General features: G+C 34.5%; 1 long non-coding RNA gene and 1 pseudogene across 1 annotated transcript in view; both read left to right on the top strand.

The window, feature by feature from the left end:
* LOC143653476 (uncharacterized) overlaps positions 1-26307 on the top strand; it is a 92296-nt gene that overhangs the window by 24218 nt on the left and 41771 nt on the right. The window lies entirely within an intron of this gene.
* Positions 752-3406, top strand: LOC143652971 (histone-lysine N-methyltransferase SETDB2 pseudogene; annotated as a pseudogene).

Genomic DNA, 26307 nt, shown 5'->3' with positions numbered 1-26307 from the left:
AAGAGGGTTTCAGTAGCACACTGGAAGTGGCAGAAGAAAGAATCACTGAGCTCAAAGAGAAGATACATGAAATGTTTCAGGCTGAGGAGAAGAAAGAATAAAATGTAAAAAGTGAAAATAGCTTAGAAAACCTCAGGGACATCATCAAGGGTACCAAAATATATATTATGGGATTCCCAGAAGGAGACTAGAAAAAGAAGCAGAAGGAACAGTCAAATAAATGATGGCAGAGAACTGCCTAAGCTTATCAAAAGACATAAAATTGCACATTCAAGAAACCCAGGGAACAGGTGAGCGCTGCGCGCGGGGCCTCAGAGGCGGGGACGCGGCGAAGTGTGCAGCCAGTAGGCTCCGGGCCGAGAGGTTGCGGCCGGGGGAGCTTTGGCCTACGGTTCCTCTCACTGAGGGGGCGCGCTCAACTGACCTGGGTGTAGGGGTTGCGTGCTTCCCCCTCCGTCAGCCGAGGTGAGGACTTGTAAATGGTGAGGAGCTTACTGCCCAGGTTGAGTCTCGGGCCGTGGGGTGTCCGTTGGCGTGGAGTGAGGAAGGATCCCGACCCCCGGGGGAACCCGGCCTCGCCCTCGGAACGTCGGGCGGCGTGGGGCAGGCAGTGGAGCCGGTGCAGCCGGTCCCTCGACGGCTCCCCGGGACCAAGGCTCCGGTCACCTGGGGACGACGCGAGCCCTGTGCCGTATGAGTGGTGGCTGTACCCGGTCTGGCTGCCTTCTCGGCAGCAGCGTGCCGTGCCAGGCTGGAGAAGGGCTGCGGGCGCCCCGAATTCTCATCCCTCTTCCCAGCCCTAACGAAAGGAGATTCCTAAGCACCCAGGAACGTGAGGCTGCGGGAAGTGCACCGCAGTTAGAAAGCCAGAAGCAGAACTTGAAGGTTAAGTCACAGACCCATTTCGCAGAATGTTGCATGCATTTGTGGACCAAAAGTTGGAGTTGTTTTTTACTTTAAAAAGATGTCAGTGATCTGATGCAGCAATGAATATTCACTTGAAGAAGATGCATGAACTGTTGGTCATTTCTGAAAATTTCTTCAACCACAGTTTCCATTTGAAAATTCAAGTATCAGAAAATACTGAGTTTAGGATTGTATAATGATGTATTTTGTTTGAGGACTTCAACTTCTATAGAGACTACAGTTGGATTCTAGTTACATTCTCCAGTCAAAGTGATTCATGCGGTTCAGTCCTTTGATGATTTTGAAGAACTTTACATTTATAAACAACACCAAAAAATGGGAGAAAAAATGGTATTTTTATGACTTTGAACATGGTGATGCAAAAACGTTCTGGATGGAGCTGGAAGATGATGGGAAAGTAGATATCATATTTGAACAAGTGCAAAATGTGCTACAGTCCCTGAAACAAAAGATCAAAGATGGGTCTGCCACAAACAAAGAATACATCCAAGCAATGATTCTGGTGAATGAAGCAATCATTGGTAACAAGTCAACATTGATAAAGGATAGTAGACCTGTGACCCAGAATGAGCAGGAAAGCAAATCAAATGCATTGCCCTCTACATCATATGATGACTCCTCTCCAGAAGATTGTACATTTCTGCACTGGAAATTGAACCCGGGTCTCCAGTATGGCAGATCTACAGAAAATAAGGAAGTTCTCCCTTTGGAAAAGCAAGTTACAGATTTTAGAGAAAAAGAACCACCTTCAAATATATCCTACCAAAGGCATGAGTGCTCTGGTGCTTGTCTGATGAAAGTTCCACTAACCTCCAAGGGGGAGAACCCTCTGCAGCTGCCCATCAAATGCCAGTTCCAGAGGTGACATGCAAAGACAAACTCTCGTTCTTCAGCACTCCACGTGAGTTATAAAGCCCCTTGTGGAAGGAGTCTGGGAAACATGGAGGAAGTTTTTCGTTACCTGCTTGAGACAGAGTGTAACTTTTTATTCACAGATAATTTTTCTTTCAATACCTACGTTCAGTTGACTCGGAATTACCCAAAGTAAGAAGAAATTGTTTCTGATATGGATATTAGCAATGGAGTGGAATCAGTGCCCATTTCTTTCTGTAATGAAATTGATAATAGAAAGCTTCCACACTTTAAGTACAGAAGGACTATATGGCCACGAGCATATTATCTAGACAACTTTTCCATCATGTTTACTGATTCATGTGACTGTTCTGAGGGCTGCATAGACATAACAAAGTGTGCATGTCTTCAACTGAGAGCAAGGAATGCTGAGATTTGTACCTTGTCAAGTAATAATATAACCACTGGATATAAATATAAAAGACTCCAGAGACAAATACCTACTGGCGTTTATGAGTGCAATCTGTTGTGCAAGTGTAATCGACAAATGTGTCAGAACCGAGTTGTCCAGCATGGTCCTCAAGTGAGGCTACAGGTGTTCAAAACTGAGAAGAAGGGATGGGGGGTACGCTGCCTAGATGACATTGACAGAGGGACATTTGTTTGCATATATTCAGGAAGATTACTAAGTAGAGCTAGCACTGGAAAACTTGATGCTGCTGATGAAAATGGGAAAGAGGAGAATACTATGAAAAATATATTTTCAAAAAAGAGGAAAATCGATGTAACGTGTTCAGACTGTGAAGTTGAAATTATCCCATTAGAATTGGAAACACAGCCTGGAAGTGCTGAGGCTGAGATATGTCTACCTAAATTCAATAATGATCTAAAAGAGCCAATTATGAAAATGAAGTGTGACAGTATTTCAAGAATTCAACATCATTCAGTCATTAGAAGTCCTCAAACTAAGACAGCTGTTTTTCAACACAGTGGGGAAAAGATGGGGTTTCCTTCCTTGAAGTATGTCACCTCAGAAGATGATAGATTTGAACCACTTGTAGTACATCTGAACTCTAAAGCCAAGGAAGCACAAAAGAACTTTAAGTCAGACCACGTTGAAAATGCTGGCAACCATCTGCTGATCGAATCAAATGTGGTAGATATAACAAAATGCAGAGGAGAAACTCAAACAGAGAACAGGGGTAAGCAGCCATCCACATTGGATAATCTGAGTGGTCGAAAAGAATTTAAGGTTCAAGTACGAAAGCCGCAAGAGGAAAAAGTTCTATCATGTCAAAACCAGCAGGTCTTCAGTGGTGAAGAGTTGCCAATTGAAACCAAGAATCATTCACCTGCTTCTCTGAAGAAGTTACATAATGGGAATGTATTTTTACTGGATGCCACAAGAGAAGGCAATGTGGGCCGCTTCCTTAACACATGTAAAAGCAAGAACAGAACTAACATGGGATTATGGTTATCAAGCTGGAAGTATGCCTGAGAAAGAAATCCTCTGCCAATGTGGGGTTAATAAATGTAGGAAAAAAATATTATAAATATATAATAATGCCTATTGGTGAAATTAGTTTATCAAGCTGGTGTTAGAGTCTTGTAAAAGAGCCCTCAGTTAATGGGATTAATTTAGATTTTGGTCCATTGAGGTAATTTCTCTCAGTTTACCTTCTTCAAAGGTTCATATTTATTTCTAATTTCATTTGTGTGACTCAGAAATGATAGGAACAAAATAAGGAAATTTGCATATCTATAAAATATCACTTTATTCCTACTGTTATTCAGCTTTACATGAATGGAATGAAAGTGTATACTTTATTTGAAATACCACTGTACAACTTATAACTTATTTGTAAATTGTATATTAAGAGAAACAAATGTTAAAAAAAAAAAAGAAAAGAAACCCAGGGAACACCAAACATGATAAATATAAAGAAGAATACATCTGGTCTTATATTGATTTACAAGACGAGAATTCTAAAATCTGTGAGAGAAATGCAGTATGTCATGTACAGTGGTGTTCTGGTTAGATTGAGTGTTCATCTGCCATCGCAAACTATAGAGGCAAGAAGGCAGTGGGTTGAAATACTTAAAGTTCTGACAGACAGCAACTGCCAACCAATAATTTGATAACTGGTGACTTTCAAAAATGAGGGAGAAATTGATACATTTCAATATAAATTAAAGCTGAGGGAGTTCATCCCCAGTAGATCTACCCAACAATCTGTGCTTAAAGGAAGTTCTTCTCACTGAAAGGAGAGAATGCTAGATAGTGGTTCAAAATAGCATAAAGACCCCTCAGTAAAGGTTGCTGTTTAGTCAATTATAAATGCTGATGTTACTGTAGTGTATTGTTTTGTATGTAAATCCACTTCCAACAGGTGCTAAAATGCAAATGAATAAAAAGGAATGGTAAATCTTTGCATATGGACATGCAGTGTATGAAGATATAAGTGATAACAAATGCCTAAATAGGTAGAGGAACAGGTAAAGAAAAAGTGAATATGTTATTGAGGTCAACTTGGTATCAAACCAGATATGTTTGTTTTTTACTTACTATGTTAAATCTTAACTTCATGATACCCATAACAAAAAATATATTTAAAATAGACTGGACAGAAAAGAAAAATCACTCAGTATGGTATGGCACAAAAAAAAATCAAATAAATATAAGTGTAGGAATTAATGGAAGCTTTGAGGACCAAAAGATATCCTTAGATTTACAGAGGTTAAATAGCAAAATGGAACAAGAAAATCCTGCGTTTAACAGTAGTGACTTTAAATGTGAACATGTTAAATTCTCCAGTCAAAAGGTAGAAAGTAGCAGACTAGATAAAAAAGCATACCCAAACTATATGCTGTCTGCAAGGGAAAACCTTCAAGTAGGTTAAAAGTGAGACGAGAATGGAAAAAATGCATCAGGCAACTGGTAACCAAAAGAGAACTGGGGTAGCTATATACTAATCACAGATGTAATAAACTTTAAGGCAAAAACAGTTACAAGGGACAAAGATATTCATACTGACAAAGAGGGCAATTCAGCATGGAGACAAAATAATTATAAGTATATATGTACCTAGCAGCATATCCCCCAAATATATGAAACCAATAGTGTCATATTTGAAGGGAGAAATGAATTATTCTTTATACTTTCATTTTCTTCCCCTCTTACATTTTTATTTAAGCTGAAGTTTTACTTGTTGTGTTAGTTTGCAAGCTGCCAGAATGCAATATACTGGAATTGGAATGCCTTTTATAAAGGGGAATTTAGCAAGTTGTAAGTTTACAGTACTAAGAAAGTGAAAGGAAGGTTATCTTCACTCAAGAAAGATGGGTGTTCAGGAACACCTCTCTCAGCTAGGTAGTCATATGTCTGGCATCTGCTGGACCCTAATTCCTGGGCTCCATTGACTTCAGCCTCTGTTTCTGGGGGTTTCCTCACTTTTCTTTTCTGGGGTTGGCCTTCATCTCTTGGCTTCCCTTGTCTCTCTCCATGTTAAGTAAGCTCCAGATGAAGTCTACTGGGTTCCAAGCATCTCCAAACATCTGTTTCTCCATTCTCCAAGTGTTGGTATCTGTATCAGCTCTACTCTGAAGGTTCTGTTGGCTCTCAGGGTTCTATAGTTTCTCTAGGCTCTGTCATTTCTATTGCTTCTGATTCTCCAGAATGTTTCTTCTTTTAAAAGATTCCAATAAACTAACCAAGATCCACCTGGAATTGGCAGAGTAACATCTCCATGAGAATTTAATACCTACAGTTGGGCACACCACACCACTATGAGATAATCTAATCAAACATTCCAGTCTTGATCTGCTCCCACAAGATTGGATTAGGATTAAAACATGTTTTTTCTTGGATGCATAGAAATACTTTCAAACTGACACATTTGTATACAGTAAAGTCCAGAAATCTTAGGTGTAAACCAGTGAGTTTGTGCACATCCATGAAGACTCTCTTAATGGTTCATACTTTTAAAAGCCCTTCATATTTGCATTGCTTTTACGTTTAAGCCTTTTGTGTCCTGTGCAAGAACCTTTGACTGCCTCAAGGTCATGAACATATTCTATTTTTTTTTCTGCTAGAACCTTTATAGTATTTGCTTTTACATTTAAGTTTATGGTCAGTCTCCAACTCATCTTACATACTCTGGGAGGTATAGGTTATGATTTATTTTTACCACATAAATAGCCAGTGTATTACAGCATTGTTTATTAACATGAATTTTCATTCATCATTGAATTGTTTTGGTGTACACCTTGGGCAAAAATGAACTGACCTCACAAGTGTGATAAATTCTGGACTCTATTCTGTTCCATTGAGATCAATGTCTGTCCTTATCATCATGGCATACTGTCTTCATTACTGTAATTTTTGATAGGCAGACTTGAAGTCAAATAGTGTAAGGCCTCCTACTTTATTCCACTCTTTCATAATCATTTTGGCTCTTTGAATATCCAGATACATTTTAGAATCAGCTAAAATTTTTCCATGAAAAAAATTTGATGAGATTTTGATTGAGATTACATTGAATTTATAGATTAATTTGGGAAGAATAGACATCTTTACAATAAATTGTAATAGTTTGAAGATTCTTTTGGATTTCCATCATATAGAATCCTATAACCTAATCTAATTCAGTTTTCTTTCTTCCTTTCCATTATACCTTCTATTTTTTCTTTTGCTTTTGCTTTATTTACTTTCTAGGATTTCTAGAACAATATAGAGTATAGCTTGTTTGGTTGGTTTTTTTTTGCCTTAGTTTATTTTCTAGGACCTCTACTATGATTAGAGTAGAATAGGTAATAAGATAATGTATAACGTTTGACCTCAAAAGGAATTTATTCAAAATTTAACCCTGAAGTCATTTTTAGATCCCCTTTATCAGATTAAGGAAACTCCCTAATGCTTAATTTGAAAACAGGTGATATTTATCAGTTTTAGCTCCCTTTATTGAGATATTCCTATGTTTTTTTCTTCTTATTCTTTTTGTGTACTGCATTTCATTGATTGATTCTCATATGCTAAACTCCTTTGCATTTCTGTAACAATCTCTTAATTTGTTTCTTATGGTATCCTCATAAAACACAGTGATAGCTGTGTCATCTCTTTAGATAATTTGTGAAGAATGAAATTACTTCTCTTTTAATGATTAGGAAAATTGACCTGTGAAGCTATCTGTGCTTAGAGATGTGCTTTGGAAAGATTTTTAATTACAGATGTACTTTCTTTAATAAATGTAGGATAATTCAGATTTTATTATTGTGACAGTTTTGCTGAGTAACATTTTTCAAGCAAGTGTCCATTTCATGCAAGTTTTCAAATTTATTGGCCCTAAAGTTGTTCACGAGTCCTTTTGTTTTCATTCCTGATATTGTTAATTAGTGTTCTCTCCCTCCTTACATCTGTCTCATTTTCACTCTCTTCCTCTCTTTTATCAGTCTTGTGAGGGGTTAAATAATTGTATTAATGTTTTCAGAAATATAATTTGGTGGGTTATAAATTTTCTCTTATTTGCATATTTATTTTCTAGTTATTGATTTCTGCTCTTCTCTTTATTATATCTTTCCTTATACATTGTTGGGATTTAATTTGGTCATCTTTTTCTCGAGTCTTTGAAATTGAATGTTAGATCACTGACCATTGACTTTCCAGCATTTCTTGTTTTCTAAAATATGCATTTGAAGGTATAATTTTCCCTCTGAACCTTGCATTAGCTGCATCCCATGAGTTTTGACATATCATATTTTCAAAATTTATGTAACAGTACATTATAATATCCATTATAATTTTATCTTTGACCAGTAGGTTGTTTAGAAGTATATTGCTTGATTGCCAGATACTTGAGAATCTGGTTATCTTTCTATTTGGATTCCTAGTTGAATTCCACAGGGTAAGGTAACATACTCAATCTGATTTCAATCTAAAATTTTTAAGGTAACATACTCAATCTGATTTTAATCTAAAATTTTTTGGTACTTGCTTTATAGGCAGATGTTCTAGTTTGCTAGCTGCTGGAATGCAATATACCAGAAACAGAATGGCTTTTAAAAGGGGGAATTAAATAAGTTACTAGTTTACAGTTCTAAGGCCGAGAAAATGTCCCTATTAAAACAAGTTTATAGAAGTGTCCAATCAAAGGCATCCACCCAGGGATAGATAACTTGGTTCGAGAAGGCTGATGAAGTTCAGGGATTCTCTCTCAAGTGGAAGGGCACATGGCAAATACAGTCAGAGTTTCTCTATCATCTGGAAAGGCACATGGTGAACACAGGGTTTCCTCTCTCATCTGGAAGGGCACATGGTGAACATGGCATCATCTGCTAGCTTCTTCTCCTGGCTTCCTGTTTCATGAAGTTCCCCAGGAGGCATTTTCCTTCTTCATCTCCAAAGGTCACTGGCTGGTGAACTCTGCTTCTTGTGGCTATGTTGTTCTGCTCTGCTCTCTCTGAATCTCTCATTCTCCAAAATGTTTCCTGTTACAGAACTCCAGAAACTTATCAAGACCCACCCAAATGGATATGTCATCACCTAATCCATCTTAATAACCACTCTTGATTAAATCACACCTCCAGGGAGATGATCTGATTATGGTTTCAAACATACAGAATTGAATAGGGATTATTCTGCCTTTCTGAAATGATGAAATGGGATTTGAATTAAAACATGGCTTTTTCTGGGGGACATACATCCTTTCGAACTAGCACAGCAGGCATATGATATAGTTTAGTAAATTTTTGATGTGCACTCAAATGATTTGTTTTCTGCTATCATTGGATACAGAGCTCCAGATAACTCAATTTGATCAAATTGATTAATCATGCTTTTAAATCTAAATCTGTACTGAATTTTTTGTTTTATCATTCTATCAGATATTGAGAAACTTCTGTTAAAATTTCTTAGTGTAATTGTCAGCTTATCTATTTCTCCTTTTACTTCTGTCACTGTTTACTCTGCATATTCGAACTTATGTTATTAGTACTAAACTTAGTACTGTTGTATCTTCCTGTTAAAGTGACAGTTTTATCATTGTATTATTCCAATAATACTTCTTCATATAAAGTCTGTTTTGTCTGAAATTAATATAGCCACACAAGCTCTTCTTAAGTTAGTATATTCATGATATGTATCATCCTTTTGTTTCAAGCTTTCTTTGTCCTTATGTTTAGAGTATGTCCCTTAGTTTTTTATTGTTTTATTTTTTATTGAATTTTATTGAGATAAATTGACACTATATAATCAATCTGAAATATACAATCTGTGGCTCCCAGTATCATCACATAGTTGTGCATTCATCAACACAATCAATTTTAGAAGTTTTCATTGCTCCAGAGAGGGAAATTAAAAATTGAAATATAAAAGTAAATTTGTTACTAATGATGAAAGAACATTAAAATATTACTGTTAACTTTTGTCCATAGTTTGCTATAGGAACTTTTTTTCACTCATATACCACTTGGTTATTAACTCTGTCTACAAGTGTCATATATTCTGGTTTATGAAAGATCTAATTTATGTTTGTACTGATAATCATAGTTATTTCAATGACAATGTTCACTGTGTTATACAATTCCATATTTTAATGTCTAGCTTTCCTTCTGATGCCATACATCACTCTAAACTACTCCTTTCAACCACATTCACATAAATTTAGTGCTATTATTATACTCACAATTTTCTTCTTCTATCATGCATGTCCAATTTCCAAACACTTAAGTTCAACCTAGTTAAAAATTCTGTACTTATTAAGCAACCATTCCCCATTCTAACTCTCATTCTATCTTCTAACCTATAGTCTAGATTTTATTACTATGAGTTTACTTACTATACTTGGTTCCTATTAAATTTTGTAATATGTCCTTTTTATCTGACATTTCATTCAGGATAATGTCTTCAAGGTTCATCCATGTTATTGCATGTGTCTGGACTTATTTCTTTCTTACTGCTGAATAATATTCCATCATAGGTGTGCCTGTTTGAAAATATTATATACTCCAGAAAAGCCATACTTTAATCCTAATCCAGTCTTGTGGGAACAGCCATTTCTTTTAATCATGATTCAGCAGAACTTTTGACCAAATTATCTCCATGGAGATGTGACATACCTAATTGTGGGTGTGGCTTTTGATTAGATGGGATGTGACCCCACCTATTCCAGGTGGGTCTTGATTAGTTTACTAGAATACTTTAAAAGAGAGAACATTTTGGAAAGAGCCACCAGAAACAACAGAACCAACAGAGCTGAAACAGCCCACATGGCCAGAGATCTTTGGCGCTGTGAAGAAAGGTGCTCCCAGGGAAGCCTTATGAAATGAGGAGAGAAAACTAGCAGACATTGCCATGTGCCTTCCCATGTGAGAGAGGTGTCCAGAATCCAGAGACATCAGCAGATGTCAGTCACATGACTTCTCAAATGACAGAACTGTTCCAAACAACATCAGCTTTTCTTGAGTAAAGGTAACCTCTTGTTGGTGCCTTAATCTGGACATTTGCATGGCCTTTGAACTGTAAACTTGCAACTTAATAAATTTCCTTTTTAAAAGCCATTCCAATTCTATACTGCATTCTGGCAGCTTTCAAACTAGAACAGTAGGTATATACCACATTTGTTTATCCATTAATCTCTTCTTGGACGCTTGAGTTATTTCTGTTCCTTTGGCAATTGTGAACAATGCCCCTATGGAGATTGATGTGCAAGTGTTTGTTTGTATCCCTACTTTCAGGTCTTCTGGGTACATACTGAATGCAGGGCTGCTAGATCATTAGGCAACTCTCTACCAAGCTTTTTGGGGAACTGCCAAACCATCCTCCACAGAGTCTGTACTGTTTTACATTTGCACCAGTAGTGAATGTATCCCTGTTTCTCCACATCCTCTTCAATATTTTGCATTTTCCTGTTTAGTAGTGGGCATTCTAGAGGATGTGAAAAAATACTTCTTTGTGGTTTTGATTTGCATTTCCCTAATAGCTTATGAAGATGTCTTTTGAACATTTGTATTCCCTCCTTGGAAAAAAATCTGTTCATATCTTTTGTTCATTATTAATTAGGTTATTTATCTATTTATTGTTGAGCTGTAGGATTTCCTTAAATTTTCTTGATATCAAACCCCATCAGTATTAATCAGGTCGTTTATTTATTGTCAAGCTGTAGGATTTCCTTAAATTTTCTTGATATCAAACCCCTCTCAGTTATGTATTTACAAATATTTTCTCAAATTCTGTTTGCTACTTTTTCGCTGTTTCAACAGAGTCCTTTGACATTCAGAAGTATTCAGTTATGAGGAGATCATATTTATCTGTTTATTTTGTTACTTGTGCTTTGTGTAAAGGGTCTTAGAAAATATCTCCTGTCACTGTATCTTGGGAGATTCTTCCAAATATTTTCTTCTAGGAGGCTTATAGTACTGGCTCTTATTTTTATGTCTCTTGTCCTTTTTGAATTATTTTTTGTGTATGGATTGAGATAGGAGTCCTCTTTCATTCTTTTGAATATGGATATCCAATTCTCCCAGCACCATTTGTTTAAGAGACAGTTCTGTTGTTGTTGAGTGGCCTTGGGAGGCTTGTCAAAAAATAATTGACCATAGATGTAAAGGTCTATTTCTGATGTCATAATTCAATTCCACTGACCAATATTTCTATCCTTATTCTTTTGCCATGCTCTATTGACTATGGTGGCTTTATATTATGTTTTAAAACTGGGAAGTGTGAGTCCTCACAGTTCTTTTTCCATTTTTTTGTCTATTTGAGGCTCTTTCCTATTCCAAGTAAATTTGATAATTATCTCTTCTTTTTCTGCAAAGTATGCTGTTGGAATTTTGATCAGTATTATATTGACTTTGTATATCAATTTGTGTAGGAGACTTTAACATACCCCTTTCAATAAGTCTTACAACATCTGTACAGATAAATAAGTATAGATATAGATAGATAGAGAGAGAGAGAGAGAGAGAGAGAGAGAGACATATACATATCTATAGATAGATAGATATTTTTTAATAGCTACAGGTTCAGTACACATAGAATTTTATACAAACAGATCCTGTAACATTAAATTTCTATTACTGGCAAGTAGAAGCATTAATTCTTAGTATTTTTTAAAGGGGAAATATGCCATTAGACATACCCACAGAATCTCGGAAGAAGAGAATACTGTGAAAATATTTAAGGCAAATAATACAGTCATTGTAAATGGACTTTTACTCTCTTTCCTAGAATAGATCACAAAACAATTGATGTTAATGTTTACAATATGTTGAAATTTTTAAAACAAATGTAAATAAAGTAAGTTGTAGTTAGGACACAGAGTGGAATAGTGCAAATAACAAAGACTGTGGAGTTACAAGATACAAATTGAGGCCCAAACTTTATCTAGGAGAAGTTTTGTGACCTTAAGCAAATCTCTTAAATTCTCTTTTCCTTAATACTCTCATCTCAATAAGATAAAATATTATTTTTTTCAGGGTTTAAATTCAATATTCTGTTTGTAAGGACTTAAATAAAACATGATAAATAGCTTATAAATTAGCACATATAAGGTTATAAAAATGTGAACTGCTATTTCAATTATGATGCTAGCAAAAGTGAATGTTTCTTCTCAGCCAAATCTAATTCCATGAAAGTTTTCTGGGTCTCTACCAAGCCTGAAAGACAAGCAATTTACAGGAAGGCAGAAATGAAACTATTTTACTGGAGATGTTATCATGGCCTCTGGGTAAGATGCTAAACTAGAATCTCTCCTTTTGTATTACCAGCTACCTAGAAGGATGTTAAGATCTATAAATCTATTCAACAGAGGAAAATGGAGAAGGATATCGTCCTAATGTTCCATCATTCTCTCCTATATGTCTATAATAATGTTCTAATACTCAAAGCTATTTCTGACAATTTACACTTGTGGAGATAATAGCAACCTCCCTAGATCTTTTTTTTTATTAATTAAAAAAAATTAACAAAACATTTAGAAATCATTCCATTCTACATGTACAATCAGTAATTCTTAATATCATCACATAGTTGCATATTCATCATTTCTTAGTACATTTGCATCGATTTAGAAAAAGAAATAAAAAGACAACAGAATAAGAATTAAAACGATAATACAGAGAAAAAAAAACCTATACCTCACATGCAGCTTCATTCAATGTTTTAACATAATTGCATTACAATTAGGTAGTATTGTGCTGTCCATTTCTGAGTTTTTATATCCAGTCCTGTTGCACAGTCTGTATCCCTTCAGCTCCAATTACCCCTTCTCTTTTATTTATTTTTTTAATTAACGGAAAAAAAGAAATTAACCCAACATTTAGAAATCATACCATTCTACATATGCAATCAGTAATTCTTAACATCATCACATAGATGCATGATCATCGTTTCTTAGTACATTTGCATCGGTTTAGAAGAACTAGCAACACAACCGTAAAAGATATAGAATGTTAATATAGAGAAAAAAATAAAAGTAATAATAGTAAAAACAAAACAAAACAAAACAAAAACCTATAGCTCAGATGCAGCTTCATTCAGTGTTTTAACATGATTACTTTACAATTAGGTATTATTGTGCTGTCCATTTTTGAGTTTTTGTATCTAGTCCTGTTGCACAGTCTGTATCCCTTCAGCTCCAATTACCCATTGTCTTACCCTGTTTCTACCTCCTGCTGGACTCTGTTACCAATGACATATTCCAAATTTATTCTCAAATGTCCGTTCACATCAGTGGGACCATACAGTATTTGTCCTTTAGTTTTTGGCTAGACTCACTCAGCATAATGTTTTCTAGGTCCATCCATGTTATTACATGCTTCATAAGTTTATCCTGTCTTAAAGCTGCATAATATTCCATCGTATGTATATACCACAGTTTGTTCAGCCACTCTTCTGTTGATGGAGATTTTGGCTGTTTCCATCTCTTTGCAATTGTAAATAATGCTGCTATAAACATTGGTGTGCAAATGTCCGTTTGTGTCTTTGCCCTTAATTCCTTTGAGTAGATTCCCAGCAATGGTATTGCTGGGTCGTATGGCAATTCTATATTCAGCTTTTTGAGGAACCGCCAAACTGCCTTCCACAGTGGTTGCACCATTTGACATTCCCACCAACAGTGGATAATTGTGCCTCTTTCTCCACATCCTCTCCAGCACTTGTCATTTTCTGTTCTGTTGATAATGGCCATTCTGGTGGGTGTGAGATGATATCTCATTGTGGTTTTGATTTGCATTTCTCTAATGGCCAGGGACATTGAGCATCTCTTCATGTGCCTTTTGGCCATTTGTATTTCCTCTTCTGATAGGTGTCTGTTCAAGTCTTTTCCCCATTTTGTAGTTGGGTTGGCTGTCTTTTTGTTGTTGAGTTGAACAATCTCTTTATAAATTCTGGATACTAGACCTTTATCTGATATGTCATTTCCAAATATTGTCTCCCATTGTGTAGGCTGTCTTTCTACTTTCTTGATGAAGTTCTTTGATGCACAAAAGTGTTTAATTTTGAGGAGCTCCCATTTATTTATTTCCTTCTTCAGTGTTCTTGCTTTAGGTTTAAGGTCCATAAAACCACCTCCAGTTGTAAGATTCATAAGATATATCCCAACATTTTCCTCTAACTGTTTTATGGTCTTAGACCTAATGTTTAGATCTTTGATCCATTTTGAGTTAACTTTTGTATAGGGTGTGAGAGATGGGTCTTCTTTCATTCTTTTGCATATGGATATCCAGTTCTCTAGGCACCATTTATTGAAGAGACTTCTCTGTCCCAGGTGAGTTGGCTTGACTGCCTTATCAAAGGTCAAATGTCCATAGATGAGAGGGTCTATATCTGAGCACTCTATTCGATTCCATTGGTCGATATATCTACCTTTATGCCAATACCATGCTGTTTTGACCACTGTGGCTTCATAATATGCCTTAAAGTCAGGCAGCGCGAGACCTCCAGCTTCGTTTTTTTCCCACAAGATGTTTTTAGCAATTCGGGGCACCCTGCCCTTCCAGATAAATTTGCTTATTGGTTTTTCTATTTCTGAAAAATAAGTTGTTGGGATTTTGATTGGTATTGCATTGAATCTGTAAATCAATTTAGGTAGGATTGGCATCCTAACTATATTTAGTCTTCCAATCCATGAACACGGTATGCCCTTCCATCTATTTAGGTCTTCTGTGATTTCTTTTAACAGTTTTTTGTAGTTTTCTTTATATAGGTTTTTTGTCTCTTTAGTTAAATTTATTCCTAGGTATTTTATTCTTTTAGTTGCAATTGTAAATGGGATTCATTTCTTGATTTCCCCCTCAGCTTGTTCATTATTAGTGTATAGAAATGCTACAGATTGTTGAATGTTGATCTTGTAACCTGCTACTTTGCTGTACTCATTTATTAGCTCTAGTAGTTTTGTTGTGGATTTTTCCGGGTTTTCGACGTATAGTATCATATCGTCTGCAAACAGTGATAGTTTTACTTCTTCCTTTCCAATTTTGATGCCTTGTATTTCTTTTACTTGTCTAATTGCTCTGGCTAGAACCTCCAACACAATGTTGAATAATAGTGGTGATAGTGGACATCCTTGTCTTGTTCCTGATCTTAGGGGGAAAGTTTTCAATTTTTCCCCACTGAGGATGATATGAGCTGTGGGTTTTTCATATATTCCCTCTATCATTTTAAGGAAGTTCCCTTGTATTCCTATCTTTTGAAGTGTTTTCAACAGGAAAGGATGTTGAATCTTGTCAAATGCCTTCTCTGCATCAATTGAGATGATCATGTGATTTTTCTGCTTTGATTTGTTGATATGGTGTATTACATTAATTGATTTTCTTATGTTGAACCATCCTTGCATACCTGAGATGAATCCTACTTGGTCATGATGTATAATTCTTTTAATGTGTTGTTGGATACGATTTGCTAGAATTTTATTGAGGATTTTTGCATCTATATTCATTAGAGAGATTGGTCTGTAGTTTTATTTTTTTGTAATATCTTTGCCTGGTTTTGGTATGAGGGTGATGTTGGCTTCATAGAATGAATTAGGTAGTTTTCCCTCTACTTCGATTTTTTTGAAGAGTTTGAGGAGAGTTGGTACTAATTCTTTCTGGAATTGGTAGAATTCACATGTGAAGCCATCTGGTCCTGGACTTTTCTTTTTAGGAAGCTTTTGAATGACTAATTCAATTTCTTTACTTGTGATTGGTTTGTTGAGGTCATCTGTTTCTTCTTGAGTCAAAGTTGGTTGTTCATGTCTTTCCAGGAACCCGTCCATTTCATCTAAATTGTTGTATTTATTAGCGTAAAGTTGTTCATAGTATCCTGTTATTACCTCCTTTATTTCTGTGAAGTCAGTAGTTATGTCTCCTCTTCCATTTCTGATCTTATTTATTTGCATCCTCTCTCTTCTTCTTTTTGTCAATCTTGATAAGGGCCCATCAATCTTATTGATTTTCTCATAGAACCAACTTCTGGTCTTAATGATTTTCTCTATTGTTTTCATGTTTTCAATTTCATTTATTTCTGCTCTGATCATTGTTATTTCTTTCCTTTTGCTTGCTTTGGGATTAGTTTGCTGTTCTTTCTCCAGTTCTTCCAAGTGAACAGTTAATTCCTGCATTTTTGCCTTTTCTTCTTTTCTGATATAGGCATTTAGGGCAATAAATTTCCCTCTTAGCACTGCCTTTGCTGCATCCCATAAGTTTTGATATGTTGTGTTTTCATTTTCATTCGCCTCGAGGTATTTACTAATTTCTCTTGCAATTTCTTCTTTGACCCACTCGTTGTTTAAGAGTGTGTTGTTGAGCCTCTCCCTAGATCTTGAAAATCATCTGTTCATACTTTAAAAATGGTGTTAGAAAGTTTTATTGGGAATATAATAGGCAAATTTAATTCTGATACATTCTTAATAAAATATGACTGAGAACCATAATGGCAAAAATTATGATTTATAATATATATTATGAAAATATAAACATATAGCATAATATATAATCATATACTATATCATATATAATTATAATCATTATTTAATTCTGTATAAGTAAAATTTCATAAGAATGTAGTCCTTATTTGGAGGCAATCAGTTTTGAAATAAAACTTCTTAGCAAAACATCTTAGAAATGTGTTTGTGACTTACAAGAATGAGGTAACACATTAGGGGTCAGAAGGACTCAGTTCAAATTCCATCCCTCAGTATATCTGGCAAATCATCTAAATGTTTTGAATTTTAATGTATCTTGAAAAAAAAAGATAAATGTAACTATCCCATAGATAAGATATTATATGTAAAACCACAATGTGAGCCACCAACTGTAGTTATAATCATGGTTATTAATAGGGCATAAACTCAATGATGGTGATAATGATCCTTAAGGTGAGTTTTTTTCTTAAGCAGTTTATTTATATTCTCCATAGATCCTATAAAATTGAAATGTGTCCTTATAAAGGTATGGGAACTCTCCAGCCATTATAGTTATATACATTTAAATCAGATTTGCTTCTTTTCCTTAATTGAAATCAAACTTAGAATAACACTTATGACCCAGAGATTCATTTATATGATGTGCCCTTGATCCTTTTCAGGGATCCATCTCCTTGATATTAAACTGATAAGAGGAGACACTACACTTGATTTTAGTCTAGAGGCTGAGATGTGAGAGTACAGACATGAAAAGCAGAATTTTATATCAGAAAGCACAATGATTTTGGAGGGAGTAGAGCATTCTAGTTTTGTATTCCAATTGTGACAGGATCATTTACCAAGCTTGGTAATTTGATATCTCTAAATATCTCTCATGCCATCTGTAAAATACAGGGTTGTAAATATTAAATGAAGAAATATAAAGTTGAATATATGTGATTAATATTCTCTAAATAGTTGCCAACTTTATTAATGTACAAGAATCCGCTTATTAAAAGTATCTGTTTTCCACAAAGCTGGTCTCCCATTACCCCATTTTGTTGCCTCTATCCAGATAGATATTTCTGGTACATTCTGGGTTGCTTGAACAAGGAACTGGCCAGGACCTCTAGCTTCTGCTCTGTTCCAAGGGAATGGCTGCATCTGAACTCATTTTCCCACAGCACCATTGGCAGTAATCTTATCAAAGTGGAAGGGGCTACAACTTCCCCAGAGTGCCAAAGTCTCCAGGTGATAGGTTATCCAAGGTAACTCATATAATCTGGCATCAAACCCAAACATTCTCCTGGCCTTCAAATAGTCTGTTTTCCCCTGGTCCAGTCAATGATGCCTGCATGTTTACCCAATAAAATTGAAGGACCATAAGAGGTGGATTATCTTCTGGGAATCTAAACCACCCACTTCATCTAGGTTCTGCATGCTTCTCCCTGAGAGGAGAAGGTGGGAGAACACATGCCTCACATTACTGGCAATGGTTTATAAATTTCTCTCAAAACACATATTCCTTAACCCATGCATTATAGTATTGTGGAAATTACCCTACCCACCATGTTCCACAGCCATCATCTGTCTCTCTGAGCAACATTTTGGGAAAAGTTTTAGGCAGTACATATTCTCATATTAGCATCCTGGCTCCCTACATTTCTCCTCTGTTGTTTACTCCTCACCATCTAGAACATTTCAGGAAATTACTTAGGTAGACAGTTTTTTTAAATGGCAAGTCATCCTTTCCTTAGGTGTTCTGTTTCCTATAATTTAATGATGCATTTATGTGCCACACCAGAAAACATAGTGACCAGTGACAGATATTATTTATGTATAATGGTCCCTTACTGGATCTGTTTACTAACTGCTGACAGTGTAAGTCCAAGGAAATCTTAAGCATTTTCTGGATAACCCCAAATCAAGAATGTCCCTTAAATATACAAAATACTTTCTTTTCTTAGGTCATATTTGTTGCTTTTATAGGGTATTGAGTAATTTCCATCAGTTCCACCAGACAATCTTGAATTAATTTCAGTACACTATGGCCTTATCAGTTTTAGAGTGTTGTTTTAGAAGAACTTTTTTTTCAGTTTCTGTTACTAATCCAGTAATTGTTTTCATGGCATTCCAATCAAGTGAAGTACTCTGATAAAATGTCAAATAGTTGAGAAGAAACACTCTAAGTTTTATGGTGATTGATTGCTTATTTGAATCTTTCTGCTTCCAACCGTTCTTTGGATGTATCAAGGAAGATGGAAACTGCAGAGGGTACATTTTGAATATGGTAAAAATTGTTTTGTATAACTATATTTTATAGAAAGTGGAGAAGAATAGGAGGTAGGGGACAAGCAGGCCCTTGTGAATATCACTGATGGGAATATCATCTATAAAATATCCATAGCCTGTAGGACAGTCAGGTAAACTGAGCCAATGAGAGGAGCCCATAGCCTCAAGGCTTGCACAACATTGAGTTATCAGTCCTGGTTGTTTACTGGTGGCCTGGTCAGGGCTTTGGAGAGGACAACAGCATTGCTTCTTCCAACAATCTGAATTCCCCGATTATGTAGGACAATTTGGAAAGGGATAAGACATAAGGTAAGGCCTCTTTAAAAATTGCTATTCAGTCTAAGAAACACCATCATTTATCACTTTCACTGACAGATTCAGCACATTTATTGAGAGTTCATCATATACTAGATAATACATAAGAATTTGTCATACACCAGGATACACATACATATGCTAGGTTATATATATATCTTGCCCTAAGGAACTTAGTGAATAGATAATTCTAATGCAATGTTTTAAAATACTCTTAGCCAGTAATAAAATTTCCAATTAAATATGTTCATTTTTGCAAGAAAGTATCTGATTTATGATATAGATTCTGGGCATAACCACAGCTGAAATTTAGAGTATTCCTATAGCAAAGCAATCATTCAATTACTAATTATTAAAAATTATTAAAATATAAATATAAAAATATCATTACTTATTTTAAAATTATCAAAAATAATAGCTTTAAAAGAGAATAATGTAACTGAGAAATCAGGATTTAAGGGATGATTTTGTTTACTGAATCATTATATAGATACTCCTTTTTGCTTTTTGGTATACTGGAGCAAACAGAAGGAAATTCCTTCTTCATCTCTAAAGGTTGCTGGCTGGTGGACTCTCTGCTTTGTAGTGTTGCTCTCTCTGAATCTCTCTGAATCTCTCATTCTCCAAAATGTTTCCTCTTTTATAGGACTTCAGAAACTAATCAAGACCCACTCAAATGGGTGGGGACATGTCATCCCCTAATCCAGTTTAACAACCATTCTTAACTAAATCACATCAACCAGGGAGATGATCTCATTACAGTTTCAAACATACAGTACTGAATAGAGATTATTCTTCCTTTATGAACTGGGATTTATATTTAAACATGGCTTTTCTTAGGGGGCATCTTCCTTTCAAACCAGCACAATAGATAGATGGAATAGAATTGAGAGTCCAAAAATAAACCCTTGTGAATCTGGTTAATTAATATTTGTCAGGGGTACCACGACTATTCAAGGAGGGGAGGGAGTAAAATAATCTTTTTAAAACATGGTGCTAGAGCAACTGGATATCCACACACAAAAATAACAAACTGGACTTCTACCTAATAACATGAACAAAAATTAACTAAATTAGTCATAAGCAGAAATATAAGAGATAAAGCTCTTTGAAGAAAGCATAGGCCTATCACTTCATGACTTTTGATTTGGAAATATTGCATATAAAACCCAAATCATAAGCAACATGAGAAAAAATGTTAAATTAGATTACATAAAAATTAAAAACTTTGTGCTGTATATGATGCAATTAAGTGACTGAAAAAAAAGCGTCACTAAATAGGATAAAATATCATATATGTTTAGGAACTTGTGTCCAGAATATTTAAAGACACTTAAAACTTAATAATCCAATTAAGTAATGGACAAAGGATTTGAAGAAACATTTTTTAAACAGGCATATGAATGGCTAATAAGCACATAAAAAGATGGGGAGAAATTGGAACCTCATACATCATTGATGGGCATGTAAAATGGTACATCCACTTCAGAAAACAGTTCAACAGTTGCTCGCTAAATGAAACATTCACTTATCATGAGACCCAGCAAATCCCCACCTGGATAAATGCCTCAAAGAAATGAAAATACATATCCATGCAAAAAAATGTACATAAATATTTATTGTAGGATTATTCACTATCACCAAAAAGTGAAAACCACTCAAGTGTCCATCACTGGGTAATTTGGTACTTTAAGTTGGTGTAGAGATACATGGAATGTTATCAAGTAATAAAAAGAAATATAAAATGGATGAACCTCAAAAAAATTATTCTAAGTGAAAAAGACCATACATTGTATGATTCCATTTATATGAAATTTCTATTTAAACAAATTGTAGAGATAGATTAAAGATAAGTGGTTTCTTAGGGTTTGGAGTTTAAAGGGGAAAATAGGGATTAATTGGTAATGGGTGAGGGGTTTCTCTTGGGGTGGCTAAAATGTTCTAAAATTAGATTTTGCTGATGATTGCAGAACCCTCTACATATACTAGAAAAAGTAGAAATGGACACTGCAATTGGTTAAATTATATAGTATGTGAATTATGTTTCGTTCAAGTACTTTTATAAAATACATTTGTGCACTATAACTTTGCATGTCTTCATGATAATAGCCTTAGGATAAATTCCTGGAAATAGAATTACTGGATCAAAGAAGATGCATATTTTTTAAAACTTTTAATGCAAATTGACAAATTCTCCTCTTTGAAATTATATCAGCTTATACCTTTGCTAGAACGAATTGCACTTGGACAGTATCCTTTTTATAAAACTATCTTTTGATGAGGGTATTATCATTTTCTTATATTGTGCTTTTATTGTGCAGATATTGTTCACTTTTGTAGATTCTAAATCTGACTTCTATTCAGTTTTTAGGTTTTTGAATATATACTTAACATACAAATCCAACTTACAAGAACAGATAAATATTAAATTATGTATTCCTCTAGTTCTTTTACCTTTTCTAACTTTTGATCTTGAATTCATTTGAAATTTATCTATGGGTAGACACAAATTTATCTCTGGATAGATAGAGCTCTAACTTAAATTATTCTAACATGACTTATTACATGAATCATGATTTTATTTTTTTATTTGAAGTGCCATTTCATCATAAATTTATGTCATTTGCCATATTGAATTGGTGTAGGCATTCTGTTCTCTCTTTTGGTTTTAATCACATACTTCACAAAATAATATGTTATTTATTGTATTTTTATGACATTTTAACTCTATGCTAGGTTCCACATCATTTAAAAAATATTTAGGGAAATTTTTCCCTTTTATTTTTCCAGGTGCATTTTTTTGTTTATTCATTATTCCCCCACAATTTGACTGTTTTGTGATGTAATAATAAAGGTATAGAAATTTATAATATTTGATCTTCACATTCATAACTGTCATTTGTTACAAAATGCTTTTCTTTTTTAAGACATTTTTTGGTTGATTCTCTTATGTTTCCATTAGACAATCATATCATGTACAAATTGGGATAAACATCATTCTGTCTTTTACAATATTCCTTCCTTTTAATTTTTAAATTAAATCTGCTCAAGTTAATAGGGTAATGTTAATAGTGGTTAAGTAGGCATTCTTATCTTTCTGAATTTAATAGGAATATTTCTATTTTGGCATTTGTTTTAATTAATTTTATAGAAAACTAGTGCCCAAAACTGCTCCAAAATGAAAGGATATAGTCATCAAGTAAGGAACAATGAGTTTCAGAGCCACTTAATTCTCTGTCCTTTTTGTGACATGTGAAAACACATTTGGATGGCAAACCATATGAAAAGGATTGCTATTTGCCAAAATTTGTTAAAGCTGTCATTTTCATATCTATTGTAACAAATTTTTGATGACTAAATATATTAAAATTGAAGAACAGTTTGGAAAGTGGCATCATGAAAATTTTATTTCTCATATTAAGAAATAAGTTTGACTTCTAATAACTATGACTTTTTTTTAAACAATGAACGTGAAGTTTTATTGAAGGCTCTTTGGGCTCTACTGAAAGTATCAGTTATACTTTAATTGAACTTTTGAGGCAAGGTATTATATTATAGATTTCCTAATTTTAAAATATCTCCTATCTTTAGGGAATAAACCCTATTTTTTCATAGTCTTATTATTTTTTAAATGTAGAATTTGATACTTTATTTAGGATATTTTCCTGTGTGTTCACAAGTGAGATTGATAGCACAGCAAGTTTTGTTTTTGTTGTGATTTTCTGTTGTAAAATTTTGTTAACACGGGTTGCGTTAATTTTGTGATTTGTGATTCAGTTTTATTTTTAACAGACAGTTCCGAATGTTTGAAAGCCTCATAGGATCCAATGAATAATATGTGATCTATAGAAAGTTTATGTATACTCAAGTGTAAATTGTTAACTCATCTATACATCTAGGTTCAGTTATGAATTGTCAGTGTCTGGCATTGTCAGACTTTTTAAAAGCATTCAAAAGAATGTGTAAATTAATTTTGTTTCTTAGGTTGCTAGCTTTAGCAATACAGGAGGATGGTGGGGCTGTGAGACACATGAGACATGGGGCAGGGTTAGATTCCAGGATTGCAGAAAAGGTTGAAATGATTTACTTGAAATGAGAGGTCTTGGGTCTCGATGGCTGGAGTTGCTTTGCAGTCAGTCTCATTTATTCAGTAGAAGTGGAATTAATGAATGGCAGCTCTTTTTATTCATGCCCTCACTCTGTAACACAACTCAGATTCTAGGAAGAAAATAAGTATTTGCCATAGCATGAATTAATGTTTCTCCCTTTGGTGCAGCAGGCAGTACCCCTTGTTATCAACACCTGTATCATACATTTTCAATTGCTAAGGGGGAATTTCCAAAATTGAAATTTGATTGATATTGCTAAAAGAAGATGGACTTGATACCAGGTAGTCAAAATTCTGAGAATATCTATTAAAATATGTATCTATGCAAACTTCTTTAGGATACGATTTTCTTCCCATTACCAAATTTCAAATTTATAGTGTGTATATATATATATATATTATATATATATATATATATATATATATATATATATTACTTCTTATGACTGTTTGCAAAATTTAGTTTATTTTATTGGAGATATGACCAACAAAAATGCCAAAAGAAAAGAGAATTTGGTTCAGATGGTATAAAAGTACTTGAAAATACTGAATGACCCCAAAACTTGATGCCTGTTCTTGTTGTTTCAGAAGTACAGCAAGATATTTAACACAAGATCATAGAGGCTACTTATGATTGTTATTTGAGTGGGTGAACTATTTAGTCCAGTTGCATTAAGAGAATCCCTGCTTGGCTATATTTTAGCTGTATGACTGTAGAAAATGTCTGTACCTTAGCTTCCTTATATGGAAAATGTAGAAAATAATAATAGCACTTGACTCTTAGGGTGGAGGTGAGGTATAAATATAAATTTAGTTGTATCAGTATGCTATGCCAGTTAACTATTGCTGCATAACAAGCCACCATGAAATTTAGTAGCTTAAAATGCCAAATACTTATTTGCTCATGTTGACACAACCTGGACCAAACTCAGCTCATACTTGCCTTTACTCCATCATGGAAATGGATGTGGGCTCCCTTAGCCTGTCTCTTTTTTGGGGTCTTTCATCCTTCAGGATTTCCATTTCTATATATATGGCCTCTCATTTTCAAGGGCATCAGCCCAAGCTTCATTGTATGGTATCTCAGGAAAGCAAGAGAATGAAAGCAGAAGCCATGTGCTTGAATTTAAAGAGACCATTTTGTAGCAATTTACCAGAAGCACCTAGCAGAGCACCTGGTATATCATAAGCACAGAATACATTTTATCTGTGATCAGCAGTATTTATTGAGTATGCACTAAGTTTTAGGGGGTCTGACTTTCATTGTATTGTTTAATTGTCACAAACCACTTGAACATGTTTACAAATGATGAAACAGACTGAGAGAGGTTATGTAATATCTTCATACTGCATGGCTGCTTAAGAGCAGTTCTGTGATGTCACCCTGTTCTGATTCCTAAAGACTTACTATTGCTATTACATTGGCTTCTGACCTCATTCTCTTTCAGCCTGACCCAAGAGCTCACAAAATTGAGTCTCATCTCATGAGGAGAGGTCTATTGGCCTTTTCCCTTTTCCCAAGCCTTGGACTAAAGCATGCATTTGCCCTGTGTTTCTGTGATGAACACACTGGACAGGTTCTCACAGAACTGAGTCTGTTGAGTCCTGTGTAATTATTTTAGCTAGAAGAACCTTCTATTCTGTGAAAAATGTGCAGAATTTCTGAATTTCTGCTTCAATGTTTCTTATGCTATGAAATCATGGAATATTAATCCAACTTTGTATGTCCATTATGTCTTTTAATCAAATTTTAATATTTCACATGACATACTTTTCTATGCATCTCAGTGAGAATATAAAAAATCACATAATTTGTGTGACTATCAAAAATCATTCTTGCACTTCTTAAATATATCAGGAACCCTGTGAAACTGCAATGGATATGTGATTATATTTTTCCTTCAAGTGTATAATTGCTTAATATTCTCTGGAAGCTATTTGAAAAGTTTTATTTTTTTTAAGTAATGAGACTTTTTTCACCTGTGGTAAGAAAACAGCTGTGATAATTAAAAGCATGTTGTTAGATATCATAGGTTTCCATGCAGTGTGTGAAAGTTATTTTTTAAAGAGATTCCAAGTTATTTAACTGGAGGAATATTTATTATTAGAAAATAGGTGCTGTCAGAAAGGAAGTATGTAATTTTATTGCTGTCATGTGTTTTAAAAATAATTTAAAAGAATCATAGTGACTTTATTTGAGACTTAATAGGAATCTACATGATACCACCTAGTGGGCATAGTCATAATTTTAAGTATTTACAAAGTTCACTTAAGGAGAATAATTGATAAGGTAGTATCAAATATTTTATATATCTATATAAATATATACACACATGCATACTTACATGCATATTGTGTATGTGGTAAATACAGGAATGAAGCATGGTAAATGTTGCTTCAAAATATTAATATAAAATGTAAATACATAACTAAAGAAATAAACAGAAACCAAGCACTGCATTTTGAGCTTAAGAGCAGTGCAGAAGTGAGATGCCATACAAAGTACAGAAGAGACTGTTCCCTTCTCCCCATCCATACTCCCTCTCCCCTGTCTTCCCCAGTCAGATCTTAGGCCTCATTTAAGTTCTGGTAAAGAATAAAAGAAAAAAAAATGACCTAGAAGGAGTATAATGCTTGATAAGACACAGTAAAGATATTTGGAAAGAAGGTCAAAAAAATCAGAAAGATCAATAACTGAAGATGGTCCATGTGTCCATCAACAAGAGAATGGATAAACTGATATAGTCTAAAATGGAGTACTGCCAGCACCAAGGAATAAGATGGAAAAATATTTTTAAAATTATGTTGAGTGAAAGAAACCTTATACAAAAGGCACATACAGTATAGGTTATCTTTGTGAAATTCTGCAACAGAAAAAATGAATTTATATATGTACTGAGAAATGATGACCATATACCTATGTGATGATATTAAGAA

This window comes from Tamandua tetradactyla, chromosome 13 (assembly GCF_023851605.1).
Source record: "Tamandua tetradactyla isolate mTamTet1 chromosome 13, mTamTet1.pri, whole genome shotgun sequence".
NCBI classification, from domain to species: Eukaryota; Metazoa; Chordata; class Mammalia; order Pilosa; family Myrmecophagidae; genus Tamandua; species Tamandua tetradactyla.
This window is presented reverse-complemented; position numbering and strand designations above follow the sequence as displayed.